At 43.7% G+C, this 16399-nt stretch overlaps 1 protein-coding gene across 7 annotated transcripts in view; it reads left to right on the top strand.

The window, feature by feature from the left end:
* LUZP1 (leucine zipper protein 1) overlaps positions 1 to 16399 on the top strand; it is a 107739-nt gene that overhangs the window by 2336 nt on the left and 89004 nt on the right. For 4 of the 7 annotated variants that reach the window (XM_045476079.1, XM_045476086.1, XM_045476076.1 and 1 more), the window contains exon 1: positions 6232 to 6351. The exons of 2 other annotated variants lie outside the window; for them this stretch is intronic. The gene's annotated coding sequence lies outside the window, so the exon portion shown is untranslated. Of the gene's footprint in view, positions 1 to 6231; positions 6352 to 16399 lie in introns of those variants that run through there. One more of the 7 variants, XM_045476084.1, reaches the window with a different exon arrangement.

Below are 16399 nucleotides of genomic sequence, written 5' to 3'. Positions count from 1 at the left end.
CCAGAGCCCGACGCGGGGCTTGAACTCACAAACCGCGAGATCGTGACCTGAGCCGAAGTCAGACGCTCAACCGACTGAGCCACCCAGGTGCCCCAATGAAGGTCTTGATTTAGATCCCACTAGATGTGAGAATTTGGGCGAGTTACCTCCTCTGAGCCTTGTTTTCCTAATCTACAAGGTAGGAATAATGACCTCTATAACCTGTATCAGATAATTCCTGTGAAGTGCCCAGTATGATGCTTGGTCCATAGTAAAGGACCCATAAGTGTTTGTGGAATGGATGAATGAAATGCAGATATTGGTGGGTGGCCTGCAATGTGAAGGGACTGAAAATCATGCCATATGGGGGAGAGTAGGAGAAATTGAGGGCAAGTTTATCCCTTCCCACTCTCACTTTCTTTCTTTTTTTTTTTTTTTTTAATTTTTTAATGTTTATTTATTTTTGAGACAGAGAGAGACAGAGCACGAACGGGGGAGGGTCAGAGAGAGGGAGACACAGAATCCGAAACAGGTTCCAGGCTCCGAGCTGTCAGCACAGAGCCCAACTCGGGGCTCAAACTCACGGACCGCGAGATCGTGACCTGAGCCGAAGTTGGCCGCCCAACCAACTGAGCCACCCAGGCGGCCCCCCACTCTCACTTTCTATGATTCTTAAGAGACTTAGCACTGGCCTCAACCACAATGTTGTAATTTATTGTTTGCTACCAACAAAAGTGAACCAACACCAGCTTGGTTAGCTTTCTTTTTATACCTATCTTTACTGCATTTTTTCTGGTGACCAAATAATGTATGCTCCTCATAAAAAAACTGAAATTGCAGAAAGATATGAGGAAAGATCAAAGTGCAAGTTTAGGCACCATAGACACAAAATGACAGCAAATTGTTATTCTTTGTGAGGGGCACAGGACAGGCAGCAAAAAATTCTTCCTACTTTAAAGTCGTTTCTCCTGGCCCTGCTGTGGTTTCTGGAGGTTTTGTTAGGAGGCTTGCCTTTGGTTGTGGGACTGAAAGTTCATGTGCAGCTAAGGGCTGGAGAGTGGGGAGAAGGTGAGAATTGTCTGGGCAGGGGCCTTCCCTGGAATGAGATGGAACTTATGGAATTTTGTTTTTTACTTAATTAACTAATTAAATTTTTATTTTTGAGAGGGGGGGTAGAGAGAGGGGGACAGAGGATCTGAAGCTGTGCTGACAGCAGTGGGCCTATGTGGGGCTTGAATTCACAAGCTGTGAGATCTTGAGTGAAGCTGGCCGCTCAACTGACTGAGCCACCCAGGTGCCCATGTGGAACTTTCTACGGCAGTGTGCACAGTTAGTTCAGATGCCCACTGCCAATGGCCTTGTAGTTGTGTTTTCTTTTCTTTTCTTTTTTAAAGTATATTTAAACAATTTTTTATTTTAAGTAGGCTCCACACCCATTGTGGGGCTTGAACTCACAACTTGGAGATCAAGGGTCACATGCTGTACTGGTTGAGCCAGCCAGTCACCCCTGTAGCTGTGTTTTCATCCCCTTTCCTCTCTCTCAGAATATAGTAGAGTCTTTTTTGAAAGTTCCTGCTACACACACACACACACACACACACACACATAGAAAAAGCAAATCATAAAGAAAGAAAAAAGGTGAAAGCCTCCTATTTCATTCTCTGTATTCTCCATTTTTTAGGCATGTACTGAGCATATAAGTTATAACCCACTATACCTATAATTCTGCACCTTAGTCTTATCCCTTTTCTTTTTTTAAAGTTTGTTTATTTAAGCAATCTCTACCCCCGATGTGGGGCTTGAACTCAAGAGTTGCGTGCTCCTCCAACTGAACCACCCAGGGGCCTCTACTCTTATCCTTTTCATTTAACAATAGCCCCTCAACCCCTTTTTTGCCTATATGTGAAAATCTCTCATCTGGTATTTTCTCCCTAGATATCTTTGTCACAAGCATGTTTGCTGCAGACATTTTTTGCTGCCGAGCTAATTGGCCATAAGGCAGTTTTTGCCATAAAAGATAAAATCATGAAAAATGAAAGAGGGACCTTCCTTAAAAAGGATAGAGTGAAACATGAAAAATGAAAAACAGGGCTCCTGGGTGCTCAGTCGGTTGAGCATCTGACTTCAGCTCAGGTTATGATCTCAGGGTTCGTGAGTTTGAGTCCTGCATCGGGCTCTATGCTGACCGCTCAGAGCCTGGAGCCTGCTTTGGATTCTGCGTCCCTCTCTCTCGCTCTGCCCCTCCCCTGCTCATGCTCTATCTCTCTCTTTCTCTCTCTCTCTCTCTCTCAAGAATAAACATTTAAAACATTTTTAAAAATGAAAAATGAAAAACAAAATTAAAAAGCTTTTATTGCAAAATAAAATATTTGAATACATTTAAAATGTATGTGGACTCATGGCAATACTGTAATACTGCACAAAAAACTGCTTTTATTTTGTGGATTGTACCTAAGCACTTGTGTTCAAAGTTTTTCATTTGTAGTGTCATACTTTTTGTTTGTTTGTTTGTTTGTTAATTCCTTTCCTTATTTGGCATCAGACTTTTTTAAAAAAGATTTTATTTTATTTTTTTTAAGTGTTTATTTTTGAGAGAGAGAGAGAGAGAGAGAGAGAGAGAGAGAGAGAAAATATGAGTGGGAGAGGGGCAGAGAGAGAGGGAGACACAGAATCTGAAGCAGGCTCCAGGCTCTGAGCTATCAGCACAGGGCCCAACGCGGGGCTCGAAACCACAGACCGTGAGATCATGACCTGAGCCGAAGTCAGACGCTTAACCGACTGAGCCACCCAGGTGCCCCAAGATTTATTTTTAAGTAGTCACTACATGCAATGTGGGGCTCAGACTCACATCGCCAAGATCAAGAGTCACATGCTCTATCTACTGAGCCAGCCAGGTGCCCTACCTGAGCGACTTTTTCTTTTTTTTTTTCTTTTTTTTTTTTTTTAATTTTTTTTTTCAACGTTTACTTATTTTTTTTGGGACAGAGAGAGACAGAGCATGAACGGGGGAGGGGCAGAGAGAGAGGGAGACACAGAATCGGAAACAGGCTCCAGGCTCTGAGCCATCAGCCCAGAGCCCGACGCGGGGCTCGAACTCACGGACCGCGAGATCGTGACCTGGCTGAAGGCGGACGCTTAACCGACTGCGCCACCCAGGCGCCCCGAGCGACTTTTTCTTTTTCCACTAAAATATCTTCCTTTATTAAGAGAGGTGTCAGTCTCTAAATAATAGGATGCATATTTGTAACTGAGCTTTCTATTGCGTTGTGAATGTCTTCTATGCTGTTGTCTGGTTTTGGAATATTGTCACATGTCCATTGATTAATGCTCCAAAGTTCTCTGGGAAATATGGGTTCAAAACTGTGTGCCACAGCGGCGTCTGGGTGGCTCAGTCGGTTAAGCGTCCGACTTCAGCTCAGGTCACAATCTCGCGGTCCGTGAGTTGGAGCCCCTCATCGGGCTCTGGGCTGATGGCTCAGAGCCTGGAGCCTGCTTCCGATTCTGTGTCTCCCTCTCTCTCTGCCCCTCCCCCATTCATGCTCTGTCTCTCTCTGTCTCAAAAATAAATAAACATTAAAAAAAAATAAAAAAAAAAAAAAACATGTGTGCCACAGCACAGACCGTTATGATGGCTAGGATTTATATAATATAAAAATAGAGGAGTACCGAGTCAATGGAGAAATGAAACCAAACTGTCTACCAGTTTGATGAAACCAAACTATCAAATCAAACTGTCAACCAATTTATTTTGCTCTTTTGTGGTAAAATTGTCTTAAGTCCAATGGGTTATATGGTGAAAATGTTTGCAGTGCAAATGTTTGCAGCGAAATTGCTTGCAGCATAGATACTTAGTCGAAAGTATCTAGAACCAAAAATCTACCCCATTCCTTTTACAGACTGAGATTCTTGAGGTCAGGACTATCCATTAGCCCTACTTCTGACCCAGAGGGCAACGCAGGATAGGTCTTTCTGGGAGGACATGTTGAAATATTAACAGTAGCCACCATATAGTGGCATGCATGAGGTGCTACCACCTAAGAACTAAGCTCTTGCACGTTATTGCATTTAATTCTCACAGCCACTGTATGAGATAGGTACTATTATTATTTCCATTTTTCAGATGAGAGGCTGAGGGACTTGAAAGTCCAAGGTCACACAACTGGTAAGTGGTGGAGCTAAGATTTGAATCCTGATCTTTTCTGTGCCAAAACTTTTGCTGTGAATGAACTAATAAGTGATTGATAGACTCATGGGTCTTGGGGAGAAAGGTCTGTCTTCAGAACCTCCCCTGTATGTCCTGGGTTCTCTCTGCCAATGGTTTGCAATGCTTGGAATCAGAATCCCCACATAGGAGGGACTCAGTAAAAGCCCTTTCTTTGCCTGCAGCAATCCTTGGCCATGCTTACTTTTCATGGAAGTGGCATTTTTGAATCTCCTCTTCTAAAAATAAGCTGCAATTTGTTAGGGGCCCTTGAGAACCAGCCCAGCATTTCAGGACAGCCATTTTTGCCTGTCTGCAGCTCAGGAAATTAATCAGAATCCCAAAGCCCTTTCCCTTTTCCCACAGGCCAGCACTCTGGAAACGCCCAGTGCCTTGCTGCAGCTCTTGTCCAGGACTGCAGAGATGCCAAGGGCAGTTGAACACAGATCTATCTTTTTGTAAGGGAACCGAGAGCAGAAAGGCATAAGGGAGAAACGGGTCAGCTCTGCCGCAAATAACTTGCAGAGAGAACTCAACTCGAAGCCTCCCCTACTTGGAGGGGTGCTGACTGATCCTTGGGGGCATCAGATGTGACTCCACAGATTCCCCCTGGGGTCTAGAAACTGGAGTGTGGGCTCTTGTTCCAATGGCAATGCTCTCTAGGGCCACTTTTAGTGAGCCTCTTCCTCTCTCGGGACCTCAGATGTCTAACCACTATGAAATGATTATCACTAGGGGTGCTCTGTGGTATTTGGAGCTGGAAATAATTTTGATAATAATGAAAATAAGAATGACAACTACATCCTTTCTGGAACATTGTGCCTGGTGCTTTCCACACAGTGTTTTATGTAATTTCAGAACAAACAAGGACTATATTAATATCCCCATTTTACACAGGAGAAGAATGAGGCTCAAAGAGAGCCCAAACGTGGGTATATAATCCCAGGGTTTTCTGGCCCCAACAAACATGTGTGGTTGCTGACCTAAAGGAAGTGAGGGAGTGCTAAGGAACACACAGGAGGTCAATTGGATACAAATTAAAATGTGTTCATGCCCACATGAGAGTTAAACACAATACACAGGTATTCGGGTATTCAGGCAGGGAGAGTTGGCTTCTGGATGGGGGAAGCTAGGAGGAGCTCTAAGTGGAGATGAGACAGCAAGGGAAGAGCATGAGCAATGGGACAGATGTGGGAAAGCAGTGGGTGTGCGAGTGGAAGTTTGGATAAACTTTACAGTGTGTGTATGTCTGTGTGTGTGTATAAGGTAGGAAGAGACCAGACCAGGCCAGGGCTTTGGCCTTTATTCCGTAGGCAATAAGGAGCTTACACAAGAGATGTCTCAAGAGACCAGCTATGCTGCTGCAGTCAGAGAGGAAGCAGCCTTCAGTGCATCTGTGTCCTGGCTTGTGAATTCAGCCCTGTGCCAGCACGTGGGAGGGCATCTGTGGGGGAGAGTGTGCCTGTGTCTGTGTCCTGTACCACGTTGGCTGTGGGTTTTGGGCTCCCTTCAAAGGTCCCCCTCCCTATTTCTCTGGGCCCCCAGGTACCTTGCACATAGTAGCTCCACAGGAAATGTGTCACAGAATTATTGAAGGGACTTTTGAGATCATCTGGTCATCACTCCTTCCCATCTTAAGGTAAAAGTGAGGAACACAGATAGACAAAGACTTGTCTAGGGTCACACAATGAAATAGCAGAGCTGGGGACTGGAACCTATGTCTCCAAGCTGAGTGCCTTTTCCACATTTGCTGAGTAATAGAAATAGTATTTGTTGAGTGATTACTTCATACCAGGCCCTGGGTTAACCACCTTTACATAGATTATCTCATTTAATCCTCACAACTCCCTGGGGAGTGCCCCTCTTGAAAGCAGGACGCCTTGTCTTCCATTTCGATTTCCCATCGCATCTAGCACAGGCCCTGGGCACCTAGCTAGGCACGCAATGAAAACTTGGCAAAGTCCAAGTCCTGGGAAGGGGGAAAAGAACGAAGGGGGCGGGACTAGCCGGAAGCCCCGCCCACCACCTCAGGCCCCCGCCCACAAGGTGCTGACGCCACCACATGGCCCCGCCCCTCATTGTCAGTCCCGGGGAGCCGGAGGAGGCGCCGGACGCCGGGAGCTGAGCGCCGGACCCCTCGGCGGGCGGGAGCGCGGGCCGGAGTCCCTGAGGTGAAGGGTGTGCGGGGAGGCGGCGGGCGCGCGGCGCGGGAGGCTTGAGGCGGGCGGGTGGGGGCGGCGGAGGGCGGCCGGAGGGGGCGGCCTGCCCCGGCGAGGGGTCGGGGCACCCAGGGGCGACTGGGCAGAATCGGCGGGCGCACCCGGGGGAGGGCTGTGGGGGTGTGGAGTTGAGGTGGGGGGCAGTTTGAGCGGAATTTTGGAGAAAGGACTCGGAAGGGGGTCATCTTGTGGGGCGAGACCTTGAGAATTTTTTTGGAGTTGGAAATTTTCCTTTTGGAGGGGGAGGGAAGGTTCTGAGAGACTTCTGGTGGGAGCGAGAATCTGAGGAGAAATGTTTGGGGCAGAGAGCCGAGGGGACATTTTCGGGCGGCGGAGGAGAGTTTCGGGCCGAGTTTGGGCTTTTGGGGGGGAGGGCGCGCGGGACGCGGTGGGGGCGGGGAGCGGCGGGCCGGGCGGGGGGTCGGGACCGCCGGGGAGGGGGCTGCGCGGGGCCCGCGGGCACCCGGGGAGGAAGGAAGTGATCTTACAGGAAGAGCCCGGGAGCTCCCGAGGAGGAGGAGGAGGAGGAGAACGAAGAGGAGGAGGAGGAGGAGGAGGGCGGTTTGGGAGCGCTCGGGCCAGGCTGCGGGACCGGGCTGCGGGGGGCGCGGGCGGGCTGGGGAGGGGTCCCGCCGCCGCCGCCGCCGCAGCTGTCGGCCCGCCGCGCCGGCCCCGCGTCCCGGCCGATGCTGGCCTCGCAGCCAGACCGCTGGGCCGGGAAGGAATTCAAGGCATTCGCTTTGTTTAAGTTGCCAGTAGACAGTCCTTAGGACTAATTAATGGTGGAATCTGCAGGGGGACGCGGGCGAGCCGGGCCGGGGCCGCCCCCCGCCCGCCGCCGCGGTGAACTTTCCGCAGCGCGCGCGGCCCGCCTCCCTGCGCACCCCCGCCCCTGCCCGGGCCGGGAAGGAGCCATGGCTTCCCGAAGCGCAGGAATGAAGTGCGGTTTTTGGGGCCCGTGGCCTCTGGCTGCGGAGGCTGCCTGCGGGGAACCCGGCGTCCCGGAGCGGCCGGGCTGGGGATTCGGAGCCCGTGTTGGAGCTCTCAGAGGTGCCTGCGGTTTCTCTTAATAACCTTGGAGGAGGCTCTGTGAGCCGAGAAAGACCATCTTGCTTTGGAGCATCTGTTTCTTCGCGTCAGCCCCTTTCCTAACACTGCAGAGCTTGTTGTGGCTTGTTTCGGAAATGCCGAGACCAGTGCTCACACTTGAGGGTGGGAGAAGGGAAGAGAATAGGCAACCGCCCCCCCCCCCCAAAAAAAAAAAAAAAAAAACAACAACAACAACACACAAACTCAAAAAACCCTGCAGTGCAATCTCCGGAAAACCGGAGACTGCTTGCAGATTCGCCGTCACACCTTCACTGACTTGAATGACCTTGGGGAAAGAATTGCGCTTCTGAGCTCCTGGTGCCTTATCTGTTGGTTGAGGAGAAAACACTCTCTGGACCTCCCTGCCTTTTGGGGATATTTTGAGAGGTGGGGTTTGTTCAGGGCATTTTACAGACTGCTGCAGTTCCGGCCCAAGGCGCTGGGCTGGTGTCCGAGTTGGGGGAATTCAGATCGCCTAGTAATTTTATTAGCTCAGATTAGGGAGGGAGACGTTTGGGTGTTTAGGAGGATATTTCTCTTCGGAGTATGTTCCAGATTATTTTCTGTCACTTTGTGTGCAGCTTCGGTGGCATTCGTGTGGCTAGATTAAATAACTCCCATAGAAAATGCTTTTGTCAGAAATAATTATTTTGCTCAGGATTCCCCTTGGGGCAGATTAAGGTTTTGCTTGATTTACTCAGAAGAATTTTCCAAGTTTCTAAAATTAAATCACTTTTCTAAACATAGTAACTAAGGTTTGAAAAACTGGAAGTAGTGGGACGGGGAAGGAGTTGATTAGAGTATGAACAAGGCAGCAAATGCGGGTTCTCTGTTCTGTGATTACTAACGGGGATTGTGGATTACCTTGATTCACAGGTATTTTCTTACTCTTAAGTAATTTAAGAGCAAGAAAGGGAACTAATGATATTGTTGAGTTGCTTACTCTGTGCCCAGGAATTGTGCTAGGTGGCATATCTCTCATATAGTCTTCACAACAATGCTGCGAGGTGCTAGTTGGCATCCCTGGTTCACAGATGGGCAAACTGAGGGTCAGAAGGTAAAGTGACTTTCCTAAGTTTACAAATACAGCTGGTAAGCAGCAGAGCTGGAATGCAAACCCAAGTCTGTTTCTGAGTTCCACGGTTCTCTCCGTCATGCATAGTGCATTAGTTTCTAGGCCTTTGACTGAGCCACTGGGTCACCTTGGACTGTAGACTCAAGTCCGTTAAGTCTGTTCCCCAATAGTGTTCCCTTCTTTTCTTCCAGCAATGTTGTCAGTATGCTTTTGAGATGTTTTTGTTTTTTGGTAGAAAGACAAACATATAAGGCTGTGCTAGTTGTGTGTTCTCCATATAGTAGGTACTTAATCTTTTTTTTTTTTTTTTTTAAAGAAGGAAGCATTTGTATTGAAATACAGAGTGCCAGTGTGATCCTAGATATGGTTTATGTAATGGAAGATGATGGGTAGCTAATGGTCCTTCCACTGTAGAGGCGTGACTGTTAGGGTAACATTCATGGTCTGAGACTGAACCATTTTTCTTTCATGTAACATGACTTTTTGGGACAGTGTCAGCTTGTGAGTAAAGCATATTACTTAACAGGTAGGACCCAGATAGTCAAGCTGAAAGATGTGGTCTAAACTTTGATGCACATAATAGATGCTCAGTAAGTATTTGCTGAAGATGTACATGCATTCATTTTTTAAGAATCAGCTTTATTGGGGGGCCTGGGTGGTTTAGTTGGTTGAGCGTCTGACTCTTGATTTAGGCTCAGGTCATGATCCCAGGTTTGTGGGATCGAGCCCCACTCCAGGCTCTGCTCTGAGTCTGGATCCTGCTTAAGATTCTCTTTCTCCTTCTGTCCCTCTCCCCTGCTCGTGCTCTCATTCTCTAAAATAAAAAAGAAAAATCAGCTTTGTCAAGGTCTAACTTACATACAGTGAAATTCATCAGTTTTAAGTGTACAGTTTGATGAGCTTTGACAAATGTATCCAATTGTGTAATCACTGTGACTGCCATCATTGTTTAAACTGCATGTTGTTTTTAAGATATTGGTTAGCAGAATGATCCTTGGGAATGCTGTGAAGTTTCTGTGTTCTGATTCAAACTGATGAGATCAGAGTGAGTACTAGAGAGTCAGTGTGCCAACTTTGTAGGAAACAGGGACATCATAGTTATTTATTGGTGAGGTGTATGAGAAGAGAAAGACTGGTAGAGATAGGAACCCTGGTTATATCAGGGGAAAGAAATTCATGAGGAATCAGGTTTCATTTTAGGACAATGGGATATATGTTGTGGGGGGAAAATTACCCAAAGATTGATTAAGGAGTAGAACTTTTATTTTGTTTTCTTTTTGAAATGCTACCACCTGAAATATAAAACTTAACATCTTTGGCTCTACTTAAGAAGTGCTTTACACATTATAGTTCAAGTAATTCTTAGTATATGTGCTGCCGAAGCAAGCACTATAGTTCAAGTAATTCTTAAGGGTGGGGATGCTATAAAATAATTGAAGGCTTTGCCCTTCCACCTATGACAGAATATCCTTAGTGTTTATGTCTAACTTCTTTTAGCTACTATTCCGCAAAAGGAATACATCAGGTAGAAATTGTGTCTTTTTGGGAAGACCTAACATTATTTTTTCCTTCTCATAATTTCTCAGGTCACTGGACCACTCCCAGTCTGTCTTGAGCTGTAGCTCAAGTCTGTCTTAGAAAAGGTTTAAAACCTCTGTTACCAGGCTTCTAGAAGCAGCCCCATTTTATCTTACCCCTGGTTTCTCCTTATCCATTCTGTTTCTACATGTTGACTGTTCTATAATCCTTCTTTTCCACTTGTCAGTCTTGAGAATGGAAACTCAGCAACCATGGGCTCTCAGTATATCATTAGGAAATAATAATTAAAATACCAGTTTACAGCTCAATATTTTGGGTGGTGATAGGGAGAAAGTAATAACTCTATTGGTAGTTATTATCCTCTTCTTACGTGAGGAAGCTGAGCTCAGAGCAGTTACTGCCAGAGATAGTAAGGGGTGGAGGCCATTCATTTGAGCTCATATGTGAATGGTTGCTCAAGTTTGGGATCATTTTCATTATACTCTTTGTGTATTAGGGTTGAGGGGTCAAGGGAAGAGCTTGGAAATAACCATATTAAAATATAAGCCAAAAGATAACAAGCATTGTTAATCTTTTAGGCATTGCTGTCTTTAGCTATTCCTTTCTTCTAGAAATTCTTCCTTTCATTCTAAGGCATTTATAGCTCATTTTTTTTTTAATATTTATTTATTTTTGAGACAGAGACAGAGCATGAACGGGGGAGGGTCAGAGAGAGAGGGAGACACAGAATCTGAAACAGGCTCCAGGCTCCAGGCTCCTAGCTGTCCGCACAGAGCCCGACGCGGGGCTCGAACTCGTGGACCGCGAGATCATGACCTGAGCCAAAGTCGGACACTCAACTGACTGAGCCACCCAGGCGCCCCAGCTCATTTTTTTTTAATGTTTATTTATTTTTGACAGAGAGAGAGAGAGACAGAGCATGAGTGGGGGAGGGTCAGAGAGAGGGAGACAGAATCCGAAGCAGGCTCCAGGCTCTGAGCTGTCAGCATAGAGCCCGACACGGAGCTCAAACTCACAGATTGCAAGATCGTGACCTGAGCTGAAGTCAGTCGATCAACCGACTGAGCCACCCAGGCGCCCCTATTTATAGCTCATTTTTTATTGCTTAACTCCCTTCCCAAGTCCTGTGTTTATTCTTTATGAACATGGTACTTTGTATTCGCTGGCTATTTGACTTACCCCTTTCCCTATTTTATATGAATCTAAGAGTTTCCATCAGGTTAATCTGTCAATCATAACATATTTGGGTGTGCTCCTCTATTCCCATTTTATCTGAACAGAGTAATATTTTTAAAACATTATTAAAAACTTGCATTAAAATTTTTAAAATCATATCTTGTTATTTAAGTTATATATAAGATATATAACATATATGTTTAGAAAAATACACATGTACAATTTGATCATTTTTTTTTTCCCCCCCACAAACTGAATATATCTATGTAACTGGCACCTAGGTCAAGAACTGGTACCCAGAAGTCCCTGCTGAGTTCCTTTCCAGTTCCTGCCTCCCTTTCACCTCCCTGGGTGACTTCTAACAGTGTATATTAGTTTTGCCTGTTTTGTACTTTTGTAAACTGGAATCATACAGTGCATACTTTTTTGAGTCTGGTTCCTTTTATTCAACAATATGTTTGTGAGTAGCAAAAACTTTTAAAAGTTTTTTAGAGCTTGGAATAAAAATCAGATTCAAACTCTTTATCTTGGCATATGATGTCTTGTATAATCTGGCCCCTGCTTACTATTCCAGCTTCACCTTCTGCCAGTCTTCAATCATATCAGCTTCTTATTTATCCTTGGTAAGCTCTTTGCTACCACAGGGCCTTTGTACATATGGCTCTCTCTTCCTTGAACACTCTTTTCCCTGTTCTTTGCCTGGCTGCCTTCCTCAAGCCTCAGCAGATGTATCAGAAATACTTTCCCTCATCATCTTATTTTGCTAGTCCTTTTCCGTTATTCCCTGTTACTAGCATCTGTTGCCTCCCTTCACAGCACCTATCATAATTTATAATGATATATATCTGCTTGCATAATTATTATCCGCCTTCCTCACGAGACTTCACAAGAGCAGGGAACTCATCTGTTTTGTTCATTAGTGTATACCTAGTACCTGAAACAGTGACTGACATGTAGTAGGTATTTAATAAATATTTAATGATCACATTCCCATTCAGCACCTTTGTTCCCATTATCATTTGTCCTTTTCTGTTCTTATGCTGTTTAACTATTTAAACTTTTCCATCCTTCAAGGCTCAGCTCAATTCCCCTCTATGAAGTCTATGCTGACTTCATAAATTTACTTTGCAAAAGTAAATCTTCTCAACATTTTGACATTTGTTGCTGATAACCCTCGTGTTCTTGGGAAGTTATACTGGCTGTATCTTATCTACCTTGGTGGGTCAAAAGCTTCCCCCCGCAACCAAAAAAAATCTTGCCACTTGTAATGCCAATACCTTTTATGTTCTTAGTTAATTTCACTAGTCTGTATCTTTACCTAATTGGATCAGAGCTTCTTCATCAGAAGCTAAGTTGTTTTAGCCAGTACTCCCCTCAGTTCCTTTCACTGAGCTTTGCACATAGTAGGCCCTCAGTAGACTTTTTGATGATTGATCGTAATGATGCTTATGTACAGGTAGCAATTTTAATTTTTCAGGCTTATTTACATGGACTCCTTTTATTAGAATTTAGCTTAGTGTTTTCTCTAATCCAGAGGTTGGGAGTGCCCCAACTGCTTCAGGAGTTATAACAATTATTAGGGTGTGAAAGTACAGGAGTCCAGTCCTGTTGCCACAAAGCACATACTCCTTTGGAATCTGTGACTAGCAAAGAAGTAACTATGCACCGTTCCTTCTTGGAAAGATGCTTAATCAGTGCTTGTGTAATGCTCTCAGATTGGAGTTATTAACTGAAATGAGATATGAGGTAGTACCTCACTTGAACTATTTTGTTGAATAACATTTTATTTTGATGTCAACAATGAAAATTCCAATCCAATTAACTCTGTTTAAAACTACCTTCTCTGACTTGGGCCACTAAGCTGTCTCAGTAGTCCTTCTTCCTTTTTTATTAAAGGCAGAAGAATATATGTACTAATATTGTATATACTTACTTTAAACCAATTTAAATGCAAATTTAAATTAGTAGTAACTGGGATGATTTAACTTAATATACATGTGGTACAATTGGGTGATAAATGTAAATTAAAAAAATTTTTTTAATGTTTATTTACTTTTTTGAGAGAGAGAGACAGTGTGAGTGGAGGAGGGTCAGAAAGAGAAGGAGATGCAGAATCTGAAGCAGACTTCAGGCTCTGAGCTGTCAGCATAGAGCCTGATGCGGGGCTTGAACCCACGGACTGTGAGATCATGACCTGAGCCGAAGTCAAATGCTGACCAACTGAGCCACCCAGGCGCCCCAAATGTAAAATATTTTAAAGAGGTGCCTAATATGTATTTTAATGATTATTTTGACTTTTTTTTTTTAAGTTTATTTATTCACTTAGAGAGCTAGAGCCTGCGCTCTTGCAAATAAGGAAGGGAGAGAATCCCAAGCAGGCTCTGTACTGCCAGCATGGAGCCCAGCGAGGGGCTCCAACCCACGAACTGTGAGATCATGACCTGAGCCAAAACCAAGAGTCTGACGCTTAACTGACTGAACCACCCAGGTGCCCCTTGACTTTTTTTTTTTTTTTTTTTTTTTTTTAATTTAAGTAAACTCTGCACCCAGCATGGGGCTTGAACTCATGATCCAGGGATCAAGAGTTGCATGCTCTACAGACTGAACCAGCCAGGTGCCCCATTTTGACTTTTCTGGTGGAATTATATCAGAAGATTGTGGGGTAATTTAGTAGTAGTTTTTATGGAAACATTGGAGCAGAGGTACTTAAATTTCTGAGAGATGTTGGAGTAATTTTGTTCAGAGTCTTCTTACTGTTATTTTTGTCTCTAACTTACTTTATAAATGTTTTATAAAACCAGTCTATTTGCTTTTTACTCTTTTTACTCCAACTAGGTCAAAATAAGAAGTATAATTAAAATGCATTTACATTTATCCATACTTTAGAGCACCACTGGACTTCATTAACTAAAAGTTTTCTTTTGAAATGTGAGGAGACAAGTGATAAACTATGGGAATTCATTATTAAGAAGTGACTTTCAGAGTGGATTACAAAGGTAGTGTGTACACAACCCAATCTCTTAGAAATTCACAGCAGAATTGGTTGTAACATTGGCTTCTAGGCATCACGAGATCTTAGAGTATGTTTCTGAATCATTCACTTTTAGTCAAGTAAACTTTTATTAAGTGTGGTTTGTTGTATTCTGATTCTTTGACAATTGGTTATCTATTTGTGTCTTAGTTTCATTCCTTGACCATTTTGATTAGATTGTGCTTTACCTTTTGAGATTATTTAAAACTACATGGTTCCAGTTCCACAGCCTCAGAAAGCCTCATTTTTTCCATCTTTATAATGGGGAGAGTGGTTGTGAGGATTAAGTAATGTAATGTACAGAAGCATTTAGGTCATAATGCCTGGTACACAGTAACTATTAGTCGTTTCAGTTTTACATTTTTGTTTACCCAAAGAAAAGAAGAAAAATTTCCTCTTTTCATTATTTTTAAAATTAATGTGATTTAGTCTAAAGTCAGATAACCTCTTTATATACTGGGCAGACAAGAAAACACTCAAGAATTTTTGGGGCGCCTGGATGGCTCAGTCTGTTAAGCATCTGACCTTGGCTCAGGTCATGATCTTGCCGTTTGTGAGTTCGAGCCCCGCGTCAGGCTCTGAGCTGTCAGCTGTGCTGACAGCTCAGAGCCTGGAGCCTGCTTCGGATTCTGTGTCTCCCTCTCTCTCTGCCCCTCTCCTGCTCATGCTCTGTCTCTGTCTCTTAAAAGTAAATAAACGTTAAAAAAAAAAACTCAAGAATTTTTAAAAGCTTAATTTTAACTTTACTAATTTTTTTAATGTTTATTTATTTACTTTGAGAAAGGGAGGGAGAGAATCCTAAGTAGGCTCCACACTGACACGAGGCTCCATATCACAACCTGTGCCAATATCAGGAGTGGGACACTTAACCTACTGAGCCACCCAGGTGACCCTTAACTTTACTAATTTCTGATGAAGTTAAGTAGTTTTCTCAGTGACTAGTTTGTTTATTCATTTGAGAGAGAGAGTGAGCATATGGGAAAGAGGGGTAGAGTGAGAGAGAATCTCAAGCAGGCTCCACACCCAGGGCAGAGCCCATGGCAGGGCTCCATCCCTTGACCCTGGGATCTTGACCTGAGCCAAAATCAAGAATCAGAAGGTCAAATGACTGAACCACCCAGGCGCCCATCAGTGACTAGTTTAATTTCCTTTATTAATCTATTTTCCTTGAATGACTCACCGTTGGCCCAAATATTGGCTATGTGGTTATAATTGGTACAAGGGAGAGACAATTTCTGGATGTTTTAGTCAGTTCTTCATCACTTAAAGATAGACCCTACAACTGGAAATTGAGACTAGTGGTGAGATAATATATGAGAATATTTCAAACCATTGTAGTTGTTGAAAATTATTTATTTTTCTTTTGAAAATTATTTAAAAATAATTTTTAAAATTTATAAAATAAGAATTATTTAAAAATCTGGTTATGGAATTTTTGGACAGTGATACTTATATTGTTAGCCATTTACTTTTGCTTTTTCTAAGTACAGATCACAATGATTTTATAACATTATTTATGATATTTGTCAGGTACTATCTTTTTTTTTAATTTTTTTTTTTTAATGTTTATTTATTTTTGAGACAGAGAGAGACAGAGCATGAACGGGGGAGGGTCAGAGAGAGGGAGACACAGAATCTGAAATAGGCTCTAGGCTCTGAGCTGTCAGCACAGAGCTCGACGTGGGGCTTGAACTCACTGACTGAGAGATCATGACCTGAGCCGAAGTCGGCCGCTTAACCAACTGAACCACCCAGGCACCCCTGTCAGGTACTATCTTAAGCATTTTATGTACATTATTTCATTTACTCGTTCATTTAATAAATATTTATTGAGTGCCCGCCATGTGTCAGGCACATATTCTTATTTAATCCTCACCACACCCATGAAATAGGTATATTGTTTATTATTTTAGTCCCATTTCACAGATGAGGAATTGGGGCACAGAGAAGCTTTGTATTTTGTCCAGTGTCACAAAGTTGTCCACGGTCAGATTTGGCATTTTTAAAAAATTTTGAATGACAGTTGCTAAAATCTAGGCATAAGTTACTTCTATGTCAGAGTTTTTTCTTTTCTTTTTTTTTTTTTTTTT

This window comes from Leopardus geoffroyi, chromosome C1 (genome assembly GCF_018350155.1).
Source record: "Leopardus geoffroyi isolate Oge1 chromosome C1, O.geoffroyi_Oge1_pat1.0, whole genome shotgun sequence".
NCBI classification, from domain to species: Eukaryota; Metazoa; Chordata; class Mammalia; order Carnivora; family Felidae; genus Leopardus; species Leopardus geoffroyi.
Note: the sequence above shows the minus strand (reverse complement) of the source record. Positions and strands in the feature narration are given on the sequence as shown.